This window comes from Uloborus diversus, chromosome 4 (genome assembly GCF_026930045.1).
Source record: "Uloborus diversus isolate 005 chromosome 4, Udiv.v.3.1, whole genome shotgun sequence".
Taxonomy (NCBI): Eukaryota; Metazoa; Arthropoda; class Arachnida; order Araneae; family Uloboridae; genus Uloborus; species Uloborus diversus.
In genome coordinates, this window is record NC_072734.1 from 154,701,951 (window position 1) to 154,720,746 (window position 18,796).

At 32.9% G+C, this 18,796-nt stretch overlaps 1 protein-coding gene across 1 annotated transcript in view; it reads right to left on the reverse strand.

Annotated features, from left to right (window-relative positions):
* LOC129220933 (follistatin-related protein 5-like) overlaps positions 1 to 18,796 on the reverse strand; it is a 163,497-nt gene that overhangs the window by 89,787 nt on the left and 54,914 nt on the right. The window lies entirely within an intron of this gene.

An 18,796-nucleotide genomic window follows, 5' to 3' on the forward strand; every position in this document is an offset into this window, starting at 1 on the left:
CGGCGCAAGTTGCGCCATCAAAATTTTGGGGGGGGGGATTTTTTTCCAGTTTTTTTTATTTTATTTAGGAAATGAAATTTTTGAATTTTGGAAAGAAAAAATATTTAAACTCATTCAACAAGAAATAGAAGCATTAATAATACTTTTTTCGCGTACTTTTCGGGGCCGTCACCGTAGCTCGCCCGTTTTTCAGAAGTGTGGCCGCCAATTTCATTTTAGCGATGCAACTAACGAAGAAAAAGGAAAACTATTCGTTGTTTTAAAAAATTAAAATAGTAATTATAAATGAACAATTGAAGTAATGGTGACAAAAAAGTACTTTTTCTGTCAAATTTGAATAGAAAATGTAATCTTAAAATACAATTTAGGAACATCCATGCTTCTCTTTATTAACACAAAAAAAAGTATTCAGTACAGAACACTCTTCATTATGCCGCAGTGTGCGTATGTCTCCCGAGTCGGAAATTATGGGCTCGGCTCGAATTAAAAACATTGTTCCTAGAGTAAAATTTCAGTAATGGGAGGGAGGGCAGGCGACCAAACTAACATGTTGCACGCCTTGTCTCTCGGCGGCCCTGGTTATACAAAGCCATGCTTCATAGTTCTGAAGTTAAAATAAAAGTAAAAATACATAAATAAATAGGACAGCCCATAGGATAGGGGTCACCGAAACATTTCCATTTGTATATACTTTTTTTTTTCGATGAAAAATGTTGCCCTGAAAATCATTGCTAAGTGAAGAAAAATGCATTGGTCGCCGAAAAAAATTTGAAATAGAGAGATAGAGAAGAAAAAAAAACAGTTAAATGCAAAAAGAAATTCAAAGTACTATAATGAATACTCACACCAAAAGTTCTAAATGTTTGAATGTAAAAATCGTAAGTAAATCAAAGTTTGATCAAGAGATGCAGGTGGCATATTTAAAATAAAATGAAGTGGAATAGAGACCTAAGGTATCACAGAAAATTACTACATCCGTTCAAAATGTTAAAAGTCTTTTTTCTAATGATTGTATTGCAAGAAAACAAAAATATTGCGCGGGAAATTGAAAACTTTATTATAGAAAATCTAAGCAAATAATCGTGTTTGGCAAAGTAATTGGGAAAAAATATTACCACAATATGTTTATCAATTATTGACATTTACAATGAAGATAGGAGGGACGTAGCCAAACTGAAAGGAAGTGGGGGACTCCAAACCCTTTTTTTTACGTCCCCAAAGCAGGCCTGGAAGTGAATTTTTAAAACTTAGGTTTTGAAAAAATCCCGGAAAAACGTTTTCAAACCCCATCCATTACGTCATTAAAGATGGCCTACACCTAATATTTAGGACTGCAATTTCGAAAAGTTGTGAGAGTGCTCCCAACGTAACCTCCGAGAAACGCCCTCTCAATTAATCATTCATCATCATTCAAGGTCGAATAAATTTCGTCTTTTGGACTTTAATTTAAAAAAAACCTTAAAACTTCCTGGGGTGTCCCGAAACTCGATCTCCAAATATTAATCAAGATCCTCAAAAATTTCACTGTTAAAGCATCAATTCAGAAAATTTTTCGGGATCATCTCCAAAACCTTCTACTCCTCTAATAGTATTTAAAATCGTCTACGATTGCGTTAGTTGAATTTAATTTTGAAAATTTGCCAGGGGAGGACTCCGAATCTCTCCACCCATTAACATTACCGAAAATCTTCTAAAACTGCGGTTTCAACAGATCGAAATTTTTTCGAGAGAATGCCCCGCCCCCTATCTCTCTTTCGCCAACATCATCGAAAAATGTCTTAAATCTCGCTTTTAGTGCTTCAATTACGAAACATTTCTGATCTCGAGTCCCTTCAAAACTCCCCCTTACCCCTTTCATCGAAGGTTGGCTTAAATTACGTCTTCGGAGCTTTAATTTCAAGAAACTGGCGGTGCACTAAATTTTAACAAAAAAAAAAGTCTACAATCACGCTTCTAAGGCTTCAATATTTTAAAAAAATTCGAGGAGGGGGCGCATCTCTCTTCCCCTTAATATCACCATAGATCATCTAAAACTGCATTTTTCAAACTACAATTTTCAGATTTTTTCCTGAGGGAAAGCCCCCAGACCCCCCCCCCCCCTTTACGTGTCACAATCACAAATAATTCACAATTGGGAATGCGTGCTTGAAGTTTGCATTTTGAAAAATTTTAGAACAATGACTCCGAGTCTCTTCCTCCCTTAACATCACCATAGGTCGTCTAAAACTGTGTTTTTCAAATAAAAATCTAAAAATTCCGGGGGGTGAGCCCCAGATCCTCTCTTCTGAACATAATTAAATATAACGTACGATTGTGTTGAGAACTTAAATTTGGAAAAATTATCGGAAGACGCTATCCTGGACCTCCTCTCCCCCTTCCTCCCGAACTTAAAATATAGTCTAAAACTGCGTTTTTATGTAATCAATTTCGAAATAATGCAAGAAGGTAGCCCTCCGACACCTCCTAATTCTGATTGAATATTATCCTTACGTGAAATACACCACCAGCTCAGTCAATTCCAGCCGAGGACTGCAGTTTCGTGCTTATTAGCATTCATCAGTCCGGCATAGGAGTGACTGAGTTGGAGGCGGAAAACCTCTTAAGGAAGCCAAGAGTGTCAAACAAACTGGTAGCTAATACAGTCCTTACGATTAAATTTATATTGCTAGTACTAAGGTCTTGTAATATGACTATCCCTGCTAAACCAGAACTCAAATCTTCTCTCTCTCTCCGCATATTGGAACATTCATTTGAAACAATTAACAGGCCGCCAAAAGCGTACCCCCCCTCCCTCCTCAGTTTTTTGACCTAGCGACAGCCCTGGTACTCTTTCCAAAACTTAATGACCGTGTCTCTTTTTCAATGAAGGGAACATCACAGACGGCATGGAGTTAGTGTCCGTTTCAAAGCTGGATCAGACGATTTGATTTCTTTTCAATTTTTTAATAAATTTTCTGGAAGTAGCACAATTCTGCATGATGAATGCGTGTGTAAAAATGATGAGAGGGAGAGAGGTCAAAAATGTTTCATTGTTTGTAATAATTCTGACCAGAATGCTGTAGTGTTCCATTGATTCATTTGCACCTCGACAATCGTTAAGAACTAGTTTTGAAGTTTGCGAATAACATATTTTTTATCCCTCCAATTAAGAATTAATATATTTTCTTCGTTAACGAGCTTAAGCTTGTGAAGAATTTTTCTCATTTCACTTTACTCCCATCTTCTCTACCATTTTTAAACTGATTGTTTCAATTTATCATTAGGTATTTTTTATTAAAACTTTCAGTGATGTTGGTTTTCGCTGATGGAGGTAGAACAGTCTTCTTAAGGTGTTTAAATTATGTTTCGTAAATCATATTTACTTTCTTCTATATCTGATATGTATAGAAGGATATTTGATACATTAAAATTCTCGAGTTCTGATTTTCGATGTGTGCTGAATAGCTGAATCCATTTTTGAGGATTTCCGAAACATATGTGTCACGGTGTGTCTGACCTATCTTTTTTGGATATGCAACTTCAATTTTGGAAAACTTCCAGGAGAACGCCCCCCACTGTAGCGCCAGAATAACACCCTCTTTATCATCAAGAGTCATCTAAAACTGCGTTTGTCGAACTGCAATTTTGAAAAATTTATAAGAGAGAGTCCCTGATTCCCCCCTCTTTCCTTAACATGATCAAAGACAAGCCTAGAATTGCGTTTTTGGAGTATCAATTTCAAACAATTGCCGGGGGAATGGCACCGAAATTCACTTTCCACTAACATTATCCAAATCTATCAAAACTGCGTTTTTAAAGCTACAAGTTCGAAAATTTGAGTGGAGCGCACCTCCCCCCTACTCTCGTCAACATTATTAAAAAAAACGTGTTAAATTTGGTTTTCGGGGCTTCAATTTCGAGAAAATTCCGGGAGAGCTTCCGAAAACTCGTTTTCTTAACGTCACAAAGGTCGGCTACAATTGCGATTTTAGCGATTCAGATTCAGAAACCTGCTTTTCCCCCAACCATAGATAGCGCTTTTAAGACTTTAATTTTGAAAATTTTCCTGGGGCAAGCCGTAGGATCCCTTCTTTTCCTAACATTACCACAGATAGTTTAAAACTGCGTTTTTAGAACCACAATTTTGAAAACAAAGGAAAAGCCCTCTTTCACACAACGGTAAACTATCTACAATTGCGCTTTTAAAGTTTCAATATTGAAAAATTACCAGGAAGGGCACACCAAAACTTTTATCCCCCAGACATTACCAGAGATCGTCTAAAATTGTGGTTTTAAAACTTCAATTTCGAAAATTTTCCGGAGGAGAAACCCCCGGACACCTATCTAAGTGACAATAAAATAAGATTCATATTTTATAGATTCATATTGTATACATCTAGTAATGATTCTATCCCAAGCCAGAAAGATGAATCCACTCTTCCTCGTAATTGTTCATACGTTTGAAAAAAAAAAAAATAAGGTGTAGCAAAATTCAGGGGTACCCAAAACTTGTTTACTCAAGGTGCACGTTGTAAAATTTGGAAAGGCAAGGCAGGTCAACAATCCAACAATATTTCAGTTCAAATGCTATTTGTTAGAGCTACCCTACCCCCCCCCCCCCATGAATTTGACAAGAAATTAAACACTCTAAAAACTGTTATATTTTACCCGATTCGAAAGCGAAAAAAATTTTGGGGGGGGGGGGGAATTTGCGCCATTGAGCTTGGGGGGGATGGGCAGCCCTGCAGTGAAGCTAAAAGTATGAAGGTCCATTCACGATTTTTTTTTTTTTTTGGAAGCCAATAACAAAGCCGATACTTTACACACCACGATTCCCCTCCAAAAATTTTCGTGTTGCGGGCGAAGAATTCGTGTTATATCTAAAATTCTTTACTGGGAAAAAAAATCGCGTTATAGCCATTTCGCGTGAGTCGGATCGCGTTGTAGTGGGAGACGACTGTATCAACAGCAAAAAAAAAAAAAAAAAAAATGAAAAGCTATAAAGTTTTTTATTTTGACCTCATGGTTTTAATTTTGAACTACTTTTCCCGTAAAGGTACGCACTTGGTTTGGCGAAATGTTGACTTTCTGCCTTGGAGACAGTAGAAAAATTCTTATCGCGATTGGCGATAGCTACATATACATGGCAACCCGAGAAATCAGAAATTGAGGCAGCAGTGAACAAAGGGATGAAAGAGACAAAATTAAAATTTGATTTGGGTCAAGAAATAGTACTAGTAGTCTTAGTCGTCGACATTTTTAGTTTTTAATAACGCTAAATAAAAAAAGTGCCAAAATAAAATGTGCCTAGTGACGTACCTTAATTGAAAGAGTACAAATGTTTATGTTCAAATATAAGTATTTTACGCAAAACAGCAAATATTGGATGAAAAAAGGACGTACTAAATTTAAAGAGAATAACTTTCTTCAAATGTGATTGTAAGATTGAACGGTAAAAAGGTTGTGAAGATTAGCGACAAAACCAAATCAATGCACTTTTAAAAATGTCTAGGGGGTGGGGAGGTGAACGTTCAGCGTCCAGCCTTTGGCATACATTTTAATTTTTATATCTTGAATTCAAAGTATGTTTTTCGCAATCACGAATTGTTATAGTAACCGACTCGTTGGGCTTCTTGTTTCTAAAATAGGAATGGAAAGGAAATGGAGAGAACAAATCGCACCCGTCATATTATGAATGGTAATTTTCAAGGTAAGGTAAAACGAGGCACATTCATATAAAAAGAAAAGGTGGTAAGGATGCGGTTCTAAAAATAAAGATTTTAGGACTGATACCTACCAGTACACTCATTAGAAAGATAATATTTACAGCCTATACCGCTATGATATTTTTTATTTCTGATCAATCTTAAATGATGGGAAAAAGAAATCTTGAAGTTTTGTATATTGATGAAGTTTCCTTATTTAAGTTGATCTATGTTGGTATTTTTTCTGAAAAAAGGTAATTTTACACAAAAACACCCGTTTTTCAATGTAAAGTCTGCTAGAGCTAAGCCTTGCATGAACGCAGGCGATTTGAAACCATCACGACGAAAATAGGTTCTCTAAATAAATATTACAAATAATAAGCTAGACTTGTTATCGTCGTCAAGGTAATCTGAAAAACCAAAAGAACATAACATATGGCAAAGTAAACAGAATAAGCAAACTCGTGATTCCTTTTAAAAAAAATCACGATTTTTTTTTTTTTTTTTTTTTTTTGAGGGCTTTTTTTCAAAGACAATTGTATTTTAACAGCCAATTTCGACCTCATTGAGTTGGGTTCGTTTCAAACCAGTTTTTAGTTTTGACAGTATCCCTTTAAAGATATCACACATACACACACACAAATTGAGGAAAAAGTAAAATTGATTATTTAGGGTTTGAGTTGGTTTTAACAGTAAACACCTGATTTAGCTTTAAACCGTCACACTGGTCTATAGAACTATGGAACATGCTTCTTAAACATGCTTAAAGTTGTTGTTAATCTAATAATTATGAAAAAGAATTAATTAAAAGTAAAATTAGATAGATAAACGAATAAAAACTACATCGCAGTTTCAGTCTCAAAAATTCGTGGCATCCGTAGAAATTTTGGCATATGACAGTAAACGCATTTTACATCATCGTTGTAGTTATTTTCAAAAATTTGGGAAAAAATATGGTTTTGCATTGGATTCTTTGGCGGGTTGAAATGCAAAAAAATAAATAAATAAATAAAATAAAATAAATAAATAAATAAATAAAATAAAATAAACAAATAAATAAATAAAAATAAAAAACAAACAAAAAACTAATCAGAGGTTAAACACCACGCTTTCTACGCCTTTTCTTTCGAAAACTGTACTGAGAAAAATGTGACTACCACCAAAATATCTCCGAAAAAGATTTTTAATCCTTCTTTTTTTAAAAATAAAATCTTTACTAGCTGTTCATTCACTGGGGCAGTTCATTAACTCTCCGGTCTACCCTAAATGAAAGTTTTATACCAATACCTTTTGTGCAAAATATTCTTTTAATATTATCTTTTTCCAAAGTCTTTACGAGTTTAAAAGAATTCTCTTCATAACTATGACAGATCTCTAAGCCAACAGACGACATTTCTGTATCATTGGAAAGATTCTATTTCCTGCGGAATACGCAGTTATCATTTTGGAGGAAAAATGAAGCAAACACAAAAGCTGAATAGAACAGATTCCGATCTTGTTTGCAATTAACTTCCCGAAATCGCTGTCATATAATGATGCGTACAATTGCCAAACCAATGTTTGGCTTTTAGAAGATGTTTTGTTCCAAAAAGTTGGAATGGATGCCCGGATATCATCGTTCTTTTGAAATCAAATCTAGCAAAGCTTGCATCAAGTTTTATGTTCGTCTATTTGTTTTTCTTTAGATCGTTGCTGCGAATGACATCTTATTTAACGTGAATTATGTGTCGATTGTTTTGGATACTACTAGGCTAGTTTATCATTAGAAATGTAAAAATTTATTTCAAGTTTGTTGAATCTGATTTAAAATAAATATGAAAAAAAAAACAGTTACTTTGATTTTAGTAATGCATAAAAGCTAAATTTTGCTTCATTGAAAGTATTTGAAATAAGTTTCGTCATGTATTATTAAGCATCATCATCATCTTCTTCTTCATGGATAAGGCTATCAGGCTGTTCTGGCTTCCTGGTCTGTCCACCGCTTTATAGGTCGACCGCGGTCTCGTTTGCCTTTGGATTGATAGTAGTAGATTTGTAGTATTCCACACGGCATTCGTACGTGGTCTCTCCATTTGGTACGATAATCATTAATTTGTCCGTTAAGGCTGTAGATCTGTAATTCTTTTCGTATATCTTCGCTTCTTATTTTGTCTATGATGGTGCAATGTTTGACCGCTCGGAGGAATCGCATCTCCGCCGTCTGAATTCTGCTTGTTGTCTGGGAGTTCATGGTAGATGTTTCCGAGCCATAGATCAGTGCTGGCACTGCCATAAACCTATAGAACTTCATCTGAGTTAATCTTCTTGTCTTTCCTTTTCAGGTTCTCATCAGCGTACCAAAAATATGCTGGAACTTATACACTTTGTTTTGGATATCAGAATAGTGTGCGTATGACATGTTGCAGCCAAGGTAATCGAAATTATTGACCTGTTCAATAATTTGGTTGTTGAGGACTATTTTTGTTCTTACAGGCTCCTTTCCCCTGAATGCCATCGATTTAGTTTTCTGTATCGAGAAAACAGCTATTTTGTAGCAAATGATTTTTCTGTACGCCCTTATGCGTATTTGCTAATGTGTAAAAACGCGTGGTGAAAGTGTGATTTAACTTTAAAAATACTAGGAGAGTCTTATCTAAAGCAAAGCGGAGTTCTGTAATTTAAGTCATTGCTTTTATTTTCTCGGTTTCGGAAAAATGTAGGGGAACTTGGGGCAAAGTAAAATAGCGGGGCAAAGTGAAACAGTGAAATATTTAATCTACTTATAGCTCCACCTATCTGGTGTTATTTTAACTGTATAGTACCATATGTGGTCTATTCCAGTCAGGAAAAATGTACCGCCGAAGATTAAAGCATTTACATGAAATACACCCCCAGCACAGTCAATTCCAGCCGAGAACTGCAGTTTCGTGCTTATTAGCACTCATCAGCCCGACATAGAGAGTGAATGAGCTGGAGGTGGAAAATCTCTGTTTGTTTGGCACTCTAGACATCTTTAAGTGGCACTCTAGGCTTCCTTCCTTCCACCTCCAACTCATTCACTTCCTATGCCGGGCTGATGAGTGCTAATAAGCTAGAAACTGCAATCCTCGGATGGAATTGACTGAGCTGGTGGTGTATTTCATGTATTTCTGCCTTAGCCCTGTCTATAGCCCCCCCCCCCGGTAATTTTCTGAATATACCATACCTTGCCTTCATTCTTCGAGTTGAACCGAACCATTGCTTCGGTCACTCGTCTGGCCTGTGCTAATTCTATATTAGCTACTAGTTTATTTGGCACTCTAGGCTTCCTTTAGAGGTTTTCCACCTCCAGCTCATTCACTTCCTATGCCGAGCTGATGAGTGCTAATAATCACGAAACTGCAGTCCTCGACTGGAATTGACTGAGCAGGCGGTGTATTTCATGTATTTTTGCCTTACCCCTGGCTATAGAGCGGTAATTTACTGAATTAAAGCATTTGCTAATACAGGCACTTTAAAAAAAATGATACTCATATTGTAATATTTTATTGTAAGTGAAAAATTATTTTTGTTATTATAAAATGATACAGTTATTGTTATTAACATTTAATATTAATATATTAAATGTTATTAACATTTTTTAATATTGTTATTTAAATATTAATTGAGACCCTTTAGTATTTAATACAGTATTAATTCAGTTAGTATTAAGCTTATTTGTATTTTAAATAAGTCGTACAATTAGTCCAGTACATACGGGGCAAAGTGAAATAGTTTGTTTCATTTACTCGTTCAATCATTTAATATTAATCAGTTACGTTTTCATCTATTAATTAATTCTTTACATTCCTTCATTTAGTAATTCACTTTTTTATTCATTCATTCTTTTACCCGGTCATTTATTTTTCTTTATATATTATTTGAGTTATTCATTTATTTACTCGTTTATTGTTTCATTATCTTCTCCTTCTTTCAACCTTTTATTTACTGATTCTTTTTATCAAAAATAAGCTTTATAATGGAATAAGAAATATTTCATTAGAAAAATATTTGCGCCATGAAAAAAAAGTGAAAGTTTTCCACTTTTTTTTCTTTTTTTTTTTTTTTAACGACTCAAATTTACTGCCAAAATAATAATTAAAAAAAAAAATACTATTGAAATGCAAATTTTATTTTCAATACAATGTTCTTTCTTTACGTGCTGTAATTTTTTAAACAATTTTCCTCAGTAATCCTAATCATTTCACTTTGCCCCAATTCCCCTGCTGTGTGGAAATATGTTTGGTTCAGAAGGAAAGAAGAAAAATAAACTCATATTCAATTATTGAACAAGTATACTCTGTGTCAATGCTTCTGTTGTAGCATGTATAGGGTGTTCAGCCAAAAAAATGACCATTTAGTGGAAATGTTTACAAGTTCCACCATAGTTTTCCTGATAATATCACAACAAGACATTAAATGATTAATGTCAATAAAAGCAAGCAAGTCAATAAAAACTTAGAGCAAAAATGAATGATCTGCATATCTCAGTAAATTAACTTGTAGAATTAAATACAACCTCCAGAAATACATCTTAACATTTCCCCTCAAAGCAAGTCTCACTAGTAACAAGAAGTTCCGTCTAGAACTAAACGAGCCTACCTTCCCGTCTACCCATACTACTTTCTAGTACCTGATCAATATTCTCAAAAATAGCTAAAATCGTAAATTGTTTCAAACATATTTTTTAAATATTTTAAGCTGATTTCTGGGAATAAAATATTCCTCACTCATCTAAAAAAAAAAGCAAAGCAGCTAAATTTTTTTGTTATTGAAAAAATTTTTTAACAGCTTTCAAAACGAAAAAAATAATAATTAAAATAAATACATCATATCAAAAAAAAAAAAAAAAAATCGTTTCTTTTTCCTCTGTTGCCAAAAAATAATTTTTTAACTGAATTAATGAACCTACCAAAATAAATAAAAACAATAAAATGTCAACTTAAAGAAATAATTTTCATTGTCAAAAAAAAAAAAAAAATTATCTGCGCATACCGTTATGTAGAAACATAAATGACTTTGAGTTTATTCGCCGAAATCTGAATACCTAAATTAAAACTTTAGCGTGAAAATAAAAACAAGTCATATCAACAATAATTATTTCACAGTGAAAAACCATAGCTGCGGAATCGGAGTCGGAGTCAAATATCCAAGAATCGAAGTCAGTCATTTGTCCTCCGTGTATAAATTTTTGCCAAAGCTACGAAGTCAGAGTCGAAGTCGGGGAGTCGGAGTCCGATTAATTGTCGGGCACAAGAGTCGGAGTCGGAGTCAGGTGCCCCTAAATTCTCAGAGTCTGAGTCTGGAGTTTGGCGTCAAGAGCTATTTAAAACAAAATTTGTTTGAAATAAATCCGCCCTCAAGTACGGAATCTACATTGACTTTCAGTTTCCCCGTGGACGCTAATGTTAAGGGATTTGAACTGTTCAAAATTGAACGAAAAATTGTTCAAATCAAAAAGATATTTTATCTACAAGTTTTTCATCAAAAGCTTTTTCCTACAAAGTTTGAAGCAAATTCGCCTCACAGTTGGGAATTGCCTTGAATTTCCCAGTAGGCGCTAATGTTAAGTTTCTTGAACTGTTCAAAATTGAACAAAAAATAGTTTAAATCAAAAAATGAAATATGGGAGTCAGGTGTCCTCGCCGAGATCATTCGAAAAAAAAAGGTAGTTTGAATCGGACTATTCATTCAAAAGTTATTACGGGGAGACAGACAGACAGACCGACACCGACACACCGACAGACATTTTTCCCCATCTCAATACCCTACTTTCCAATTTTTAATTTTTCTATATTTATTTAATTATTTTACTTATTTTTGACTTTTTTGTTGTTTTTCGCGATATTTTTATGCTGGCATTAAGCCTTCTTTCATGCTTTTTTCTTCTTTTTCTGACTTTTACCGGGAGAATTGGCTAAAAAGAAGGACTTACTTGAATTTTCTAGCTGACTTTGTAAGTATACCGTCCTAATCTACAGCAAAACTTTAGTTATATTTATAAATTCTAACAGAGCATTTCAGAGGGTGCTAGAAATAAGTTATAGCAATCAGATAAAGATTATCTACTTGTTTACTCTTGCTTTGTACATTTTTGTGCTCCTGTGGTCAATTACTGCCTGATGGTCAATTACTAGCGGATTAATGCTGGCGACTTCACAATCATTACATTTCCTTATTGTTAAATAGTCAGAAATGAAAGAAAAGTTATGAATGATATTTGTTTATTAGTGTGAACCGAAACATGAATATTTTTGATAAGCACGTTGTGTATTGGTACCTAAATGTAGGAAAACTAATAAAACATTTATGTCTTCAGATCTCGCATGTGCTTAAAAGTCTGAAAAGAAAAAGTAAAAAGCCGCCATTTTCCAATTCCAAATGTTTAAAAAAAATTCTCTTACACAATCCAAATGTTTTCTTTTAACGCTCGTTTAATTTATCTTTTGATTATTTGCATTTCTTTACAGTTGGTTCGCATATGAACTTTAAAATTTCGAGAAATTAACCAAAAATATCCTTTTATAACTTTTTTTTTACATTGTAACATTTCATCTTTTATACTAGAGTCATTTTTTTTTCACATTAAATGGGCACTAAGCAGCCTTTTGTTGAAAATGCAGTGACATTTTCCTGCACTTACAATCGAGAATTCACCACAAGGAGGGTGGCTGCACTTCATGTTTCACCCTGCCCTACTCCAACAAAGAAAGTTGTTTTCAGGACTTGTATACTTGTAAATAACTTACATTTGCATTTACTATGTGGTTTTAAACAAGTTTGTACTCCTAGAGTCAAGTTTGAAGTTAAACTTATGAATCGGTTTTTGCACTGACGATCACGTGTGTCAAGTTTTTCATACAAATCCATATCTTATATATTTCCTAAATACCTACCAAGCAGTTTCAAAGCCCTTTAAACAACCGGAGTGTAAAAGGGAAACATTTACTGAATTATTCTGAATTTTTAATTTGACTTGAAGATTGAGCAATTGAGCATTTATTGCAAAAAAATACTGCACTGTGTAAAACAAGCTTAAAAAGTCACTTTTTACTTAATTTAACAAAACTTTATGACTTAAGCTCGAGCTAAAAGCTGTAACGGAATGTAACTAATTTATTATAGGAAAATGAAAGCAGTTAAAAGAGGAAGCATTAAAATAGTATTACAACAACAACAAAAAGCAAAAACAAAAAAACAAAAAAAACAAAAAAACGACCTTTTTATATTTTTTCAATCTTTACTGCTCACGCTCAAAGTAAAGACGTAAATTTATGTTTTTTGTTTATTATTTTTTACGTATTTAGGACATCAAAGCACTTTTTTTTTGCTATTAGAAATCGATGCTTATCGAAAATGTCCTTTTTACGGCCCATACTATTGCCAATATTTTTTTTTTCATTTGAGAGAAATGACTGCTGTGCTAGCTAGCTATGGTTTTTGCTTTTCGTAACAATAAAAATAACTTTTATCTTTTTAATCTACTTTTGTTTGCCTCGTTTTAAGATTTACCTTGTGAAAGTAAAAGGTTTTAATGTAAGTGTTATACTTCTATAACAATAGTGTCATTTTTTACTAAGGACTATCCGCGCGGGAACTACAAATTTGTTCTATTTTTTGAACCAGTATTTTTCTAAATTATTTTCTTACACAGAATATATTACCTGCTAGAGTAAAATAGACGTCACTCCCCTACGATGTATAAAAATTCTAATTAAAATCGGAAAGAAAAAGTCCAAGCAAATATTGTCGTGAAAGTTAAGACTTCACGTGTAAGACACAATTATGCAATGATTGCTATGTTATTTTTAGTCTACCGCCAGCTTCTAAAGAGACAATATTCAGCTCTAAGCAAATTTTGAAGTTAAAAATATGTGACATATTTTCCTTGAAGCACACTTTCGTCGTTATTCTTATCTTATTAGCATACATATGAGGATCTTAAGAGCATGTTTATTTAAATTGGTTTTCTCTCGGAACTTCAAGTAGAAACCTAATCTATATACCTCTAAGCACTTGTGAGGTAAAAAATCTCATTAAAAGAAACGCTTTCCTGGCTCTAACAAACTAATGTTTTTGAGGGCGAACAAGAACACATAAGAACATTTTCTCGCCACGAAGTACTTTTATTAAATCTGGTTTTCTGGAGCTAATATCAATTGCTTTTGTAAAATTATTAAGTACCATGCACTTGGCAGGATTTATGTGCTTTTGGCTTTAAAGCATAGAATCAGCATTAGGCAAACACTGCACATAGTAAAAAATAAATTAATAAAAAGTGCATTTTGTAATTTTAAAGGTGCATTGAGTTTTTGCTTATGTGATTTAAGGAAACAAGTAGGGACTTACAAAGTATTTGTCCAAAAAAAGTTGTCTACTTTTCAGCAAACCATTTTTTCGCGACACATTTTTTTTATATATAAATGGTTCCTTTTTATTTCTTAATGGACTTTTTTTCAAGTTTTGTTTCTTTAAGGGGTTACAATACCTCAAAAATGATGAAACAATCAAAAAAATTTTTATCGCTTACTTCAAAACTAAAAACTATTTTGAACCCAGGGGGAAAGTTTCATTGCTTTAGCTCAAATATTTAAAAAGTTATGCGTGGTTTTAGGCCATGTTCGCTATGTGTTCTTATGCAAATGAAAAACTTTAAATTGCTTTTTCCCGATGATGGTTGTTTTGTGTTTTCATGTCATTAGAATCCCTAAGCATTTTTTTTTCTATTAAAGATACAGCTTTAAAGTAATACTTTCTGCAATTAGGATAACATATTTGACAAAACTGTGCATTGGATAATCATTTTATAAATTACTCAAATGTTTAGAGCATGTTAAACCTTTAAAAACCAATTTTTTTTTTAAAAAATATTTGATTTTTTACATAATTAATCACAGAAAATTTTCTAATAAACTCATAAGCAAATGAATGCACAGATTTTTAGAGATAATTATAGTGATCGTTTAGCAAAAAACTTTTTTTTAATTAGTGCAAAAATAAAAAAGCCTTAAAGATTTTAAAAAATTAAAATTTTCCTCAATTTTTTAAAAAAAGTAGGCAATATTTTAAAATTTTGAAAATAAATTATTGATTAAGAAATAAGTATGCATGTTATAGTTTCAAAGAAATATAAAATTTACTTAAATTTAAAAAAAATGTGTGAAAGGTACAGTGACCCCTTAAAAAATAAATAAATAAATAAAAGGTATACTTTTAGGCCTTTTGTCTAAAGATTAAAATGTCTAGAAGTGAGCTTATTTTTAGCGGCCGTAATCTTTTTTTAACTTCCAAGAACAATGTCTTTAACTACTCTAATGGCAGGAGCTGTTTTTATTTATTTTTCTTTTTTGCTTTTGGCTTGGCGCATGGCCTTGCCTTTGTGGGAAGTCGAATTACCATTTTGATAGACCCTACTGTATTTTAAAAGCACTTTTTTTTTTGCTCTTTTTGGTGCTCTTTCTTGTGGGACATTTTGGTGCTCCCTGTGACCCTTTATTCTGCACCCAGTTATCTTTCTCAAATGCATTGGAACATTTTTTAAAGAAGCGTTCTAAAGACCTTTAACCTTCAAAATTTTCGATTTTCTGGAAAAAATACATGTTATGTATAATTTAATTCTGAACAATTTGATACCTTATTTATTACCATACGCAGAAAACTTTTCAAGTTATCATAAAAATGCGTAACTTGTCCCTATAGAGACTCATGTTAACGTCTGTTTTACCCTCTTTTTCTCAGGTGCGGATTTCGCCGGTTTCTCGTTTTGCGTGCGTGATATATCTCAGAAAGTTTCTGATATATTTCTTTTAAACTTTTCATGCATGTTTGACTGGTTTATTTTTATGATCTGTACCTAAATTTACTTATTTTTTAAATATTATTTATTTTTTATTTATTTATTTTTACTTATTTTATTTTATTTATTTCTTTTTCTTTTTTTTTTGAAATTTTATAAGTTAATGTCAAAATTTTCTAAAATTTTGGGCGAAAATATATTTTTTTAAAAATATTATCTTTTATTTTTAGTTAAAATTTAGGTTCAGATCATTAAAATAAACCAGACAAACATGCATGAAAAGTTTTTCGGAAATATTTAAGAAATTTTTTGAGATATCATGCGCGCGAAACAAGAAACCGGCACCTGAGAAAAAGAGACTTAAACAGCTGCTCTAACATAACTCTGTATGGGAAAAGTTTACGCATTTTTTCGATAACTTGAAAAGTGTTTTGCGTATGGTAGTAAATAAGGTAACAAAATATTCAGAATTAAAGTATGCATAGCATATGTTTTTTTCAGAATGTCGAAAATTTTGAAGGTTATAGGTCCTTACACCCCTTAACCTCCTTGCCACTTTTAACTACCAAAGTGCATTACAGTTCCTTTTTTTCTTTTCTTTTAAGTATTTTTATACCCGTCAGATTTTTGCGCAAAATTTTATTAATTCGGAAACATCATTTTCCTACAGCTTTCCACCAGTTTGAAATTTTAGACATCTGCGAAATTCATTTCTGACGTCAGCACACCAGACTCTAGCACAGTGGAAGATGGGCATAGTGCCACAGTAAAAGGAGTATAGATTATATCTATATATATAAAAATGAATGTTTGTCTGTATGTCATCCATGAACTCAAAAACTACAAGGCAGATTTGGCTGAAACTTTCACCGTTTGTTATTTTTGGTACTGGGAATGTTTATAGACCAGTTCGAAAAAAATCCGATCGATAGTTCCTTTTTTATTTCAATTTAAGTCACAATCCATTTTATAAATACGAATAAAATTATCGGCTGCAGAAATTAATTCGCGTGAAAGATCTCATTGATAAGAAGTTAGCTGTTGCCATTTTTCTTGAGTTTGAACAAATAAATTCTTTCTTTATTGTTTTATGGCTTTTCATACAACGGGGGGGATTTAAAACTTTTTCTACTTGATATTTTTAGCGATTGATTGATCTTGCAAACTGCTTGAGTACAAAATTTGAGTATAGTCACGGCTTCACTTGATACCTGGACCGATTATTATGAAAATTGCTATATATATGTTTTTTTCCACGGAGAAGGTGCATAATATGCTCATTGAAGCCACTCGCCACCAGGTGGCACTGCAGAGTAGCAACTTCTGCCCCGTTCAACCGATTTTCATGAAAATCAGTATAATGATGTATTTTTTTGTTGGCGTTGCAACGCGCGTCGGGTACAGCTAGTTGTCTTATATAATTAAAAACTGAGCGTACATGTATGTATGTATGTCCAAGTTACGTCTCCCGAACGCCAATGAACTGACCATCGACTCAGGTATCGAAAGATTCCTAATTTTCCCGTCTTTATGTTTGGCTAATAACATAATCCTCCGAAAATAACTAGCAGAAATATCAATTAAAAGCAATTAATTATGACTCTTAGATTTCGACATAAAATTCCTACTTTTCGAAGGCTTTCCTCCATTGAAATTATTATTTAGTGCTTCATGTCAAATTTACGTAAAAATGCATTTATTCGGAACTCCAGCGCTCGAATACGCTACCTTGCGGTGATTTACAAAACTGCAAATGAAGCGTTCCACGTGTGTCTGTTGACGTAAACACAGGCAGTTTGTTCTGAGTATTTATTAACGCAATCGATGTGTCTTAGTTTGCTTTCAGCTACAGAAATTAATTCGTCACTTAGTAGTATTCTCGAGCTTCTCAAAATAATGTTAGTTTTCATTATTTCCTTAATAATTGGTAAAAGCGAAAATACTGGATTAACAAACTTGGATAACGTTATACAAGGTAAAATTTTTTATTGTTTTGTATGAATTTGTAAAAATATGGGGTTTTTTTTAAATCTTAAATTAATTAAACTTACCATATTTTACAGCAGCATTTAGTTGGAATGGACAGTATGCAAAATATTTTCTTGAATATATTATCATAGAACAAAATGAAAAATGTTTAACCGAGAAAGAATTTACTTTATTCCTTTTATTCTCAGCTGAAAGGTATCGCCAAACTTGTTTAGGGTTATAGTTGTGGTATTGTGCGAGCAAAGTAGCCTTGGCGAGATTTCGCGTTTTTAGTTAAACCATTTTCAATTTTTATCATGAGTGGAATAAAATGGTAGTAAGATTACAGAATTCGATAAGTAAAAAGAAATAATGGTCAATCAACTGAAAAGAAAACTACCACCATATATCTGTGAGAATTTTGTTGATGATTTGCATAACATGACACAATTAAATCGTAACTCAGAAATTAGAAAAATCGAAACAGAAAATTTTTAAATTAACCGATTCGGGAATTCAAGAGAAATAACTCAGCTACAAATGGAAAACAAGTGCTAGCCAAAGCAAAGCAAAGAAGTATCATCTTCTTTTGGTAATAATTTGTAATGTCATATTAAATTTTCTAGCATTAATTGTTATTCTTGTCAGGCCACAATTATTATTTAGTTTTATCAAGAATTGATAAATATCGAATTCAACATCGTGAAAATGGCTGCTTAGAACTATGAACTACGTGTACTTTGCATTATTGTTTGACGTTTAGTAATGATACTTGAATTCTCATTTCTTTCTACGTGGGTCAGAATATCAAGAAGACTTTGAAAATTAATTTAAAAAGAATAAAGCGAAAAAATCATACGTACGAACAAAAATCACAACACTTTTAGCATTTTCTTCGTTACCATGTGCGTTTGTTTTAGTTTTCAATTCCGCCATTAGACATTGACTTCAGTGCCCCCTATAGTTCGTTGGAGTTGCGAATTAAAATTTCTAGCGTGAAGAAAATCATCGAGAAAAAATATCTGTTGCCTTTTTTTCCTCGAATATGGACAAATAAAATTTTAACTTTTGTTTTGAGGCTTTTCCTGAAATCGGAGAATTTAAAATGTTTCCTTTTTGGTTATTTTTCCGAAATCGGCCGAAAATTTTACTGATTTTTTTTTGTTCAAGCCTGAACGTTGAACACGCGTCACTTGACATAACTTTTATTCACGAGGTAGACCGTGCAAAGCCGGGCGACGCAGCTAAGTGTTTTAATGAAAAATGTAGAATGAAAATAGGTATTGCCATTTGCACGATTATCTTTTCATTTAACAATTACCTATCTTATACATTGAGAAGGAATAAAATA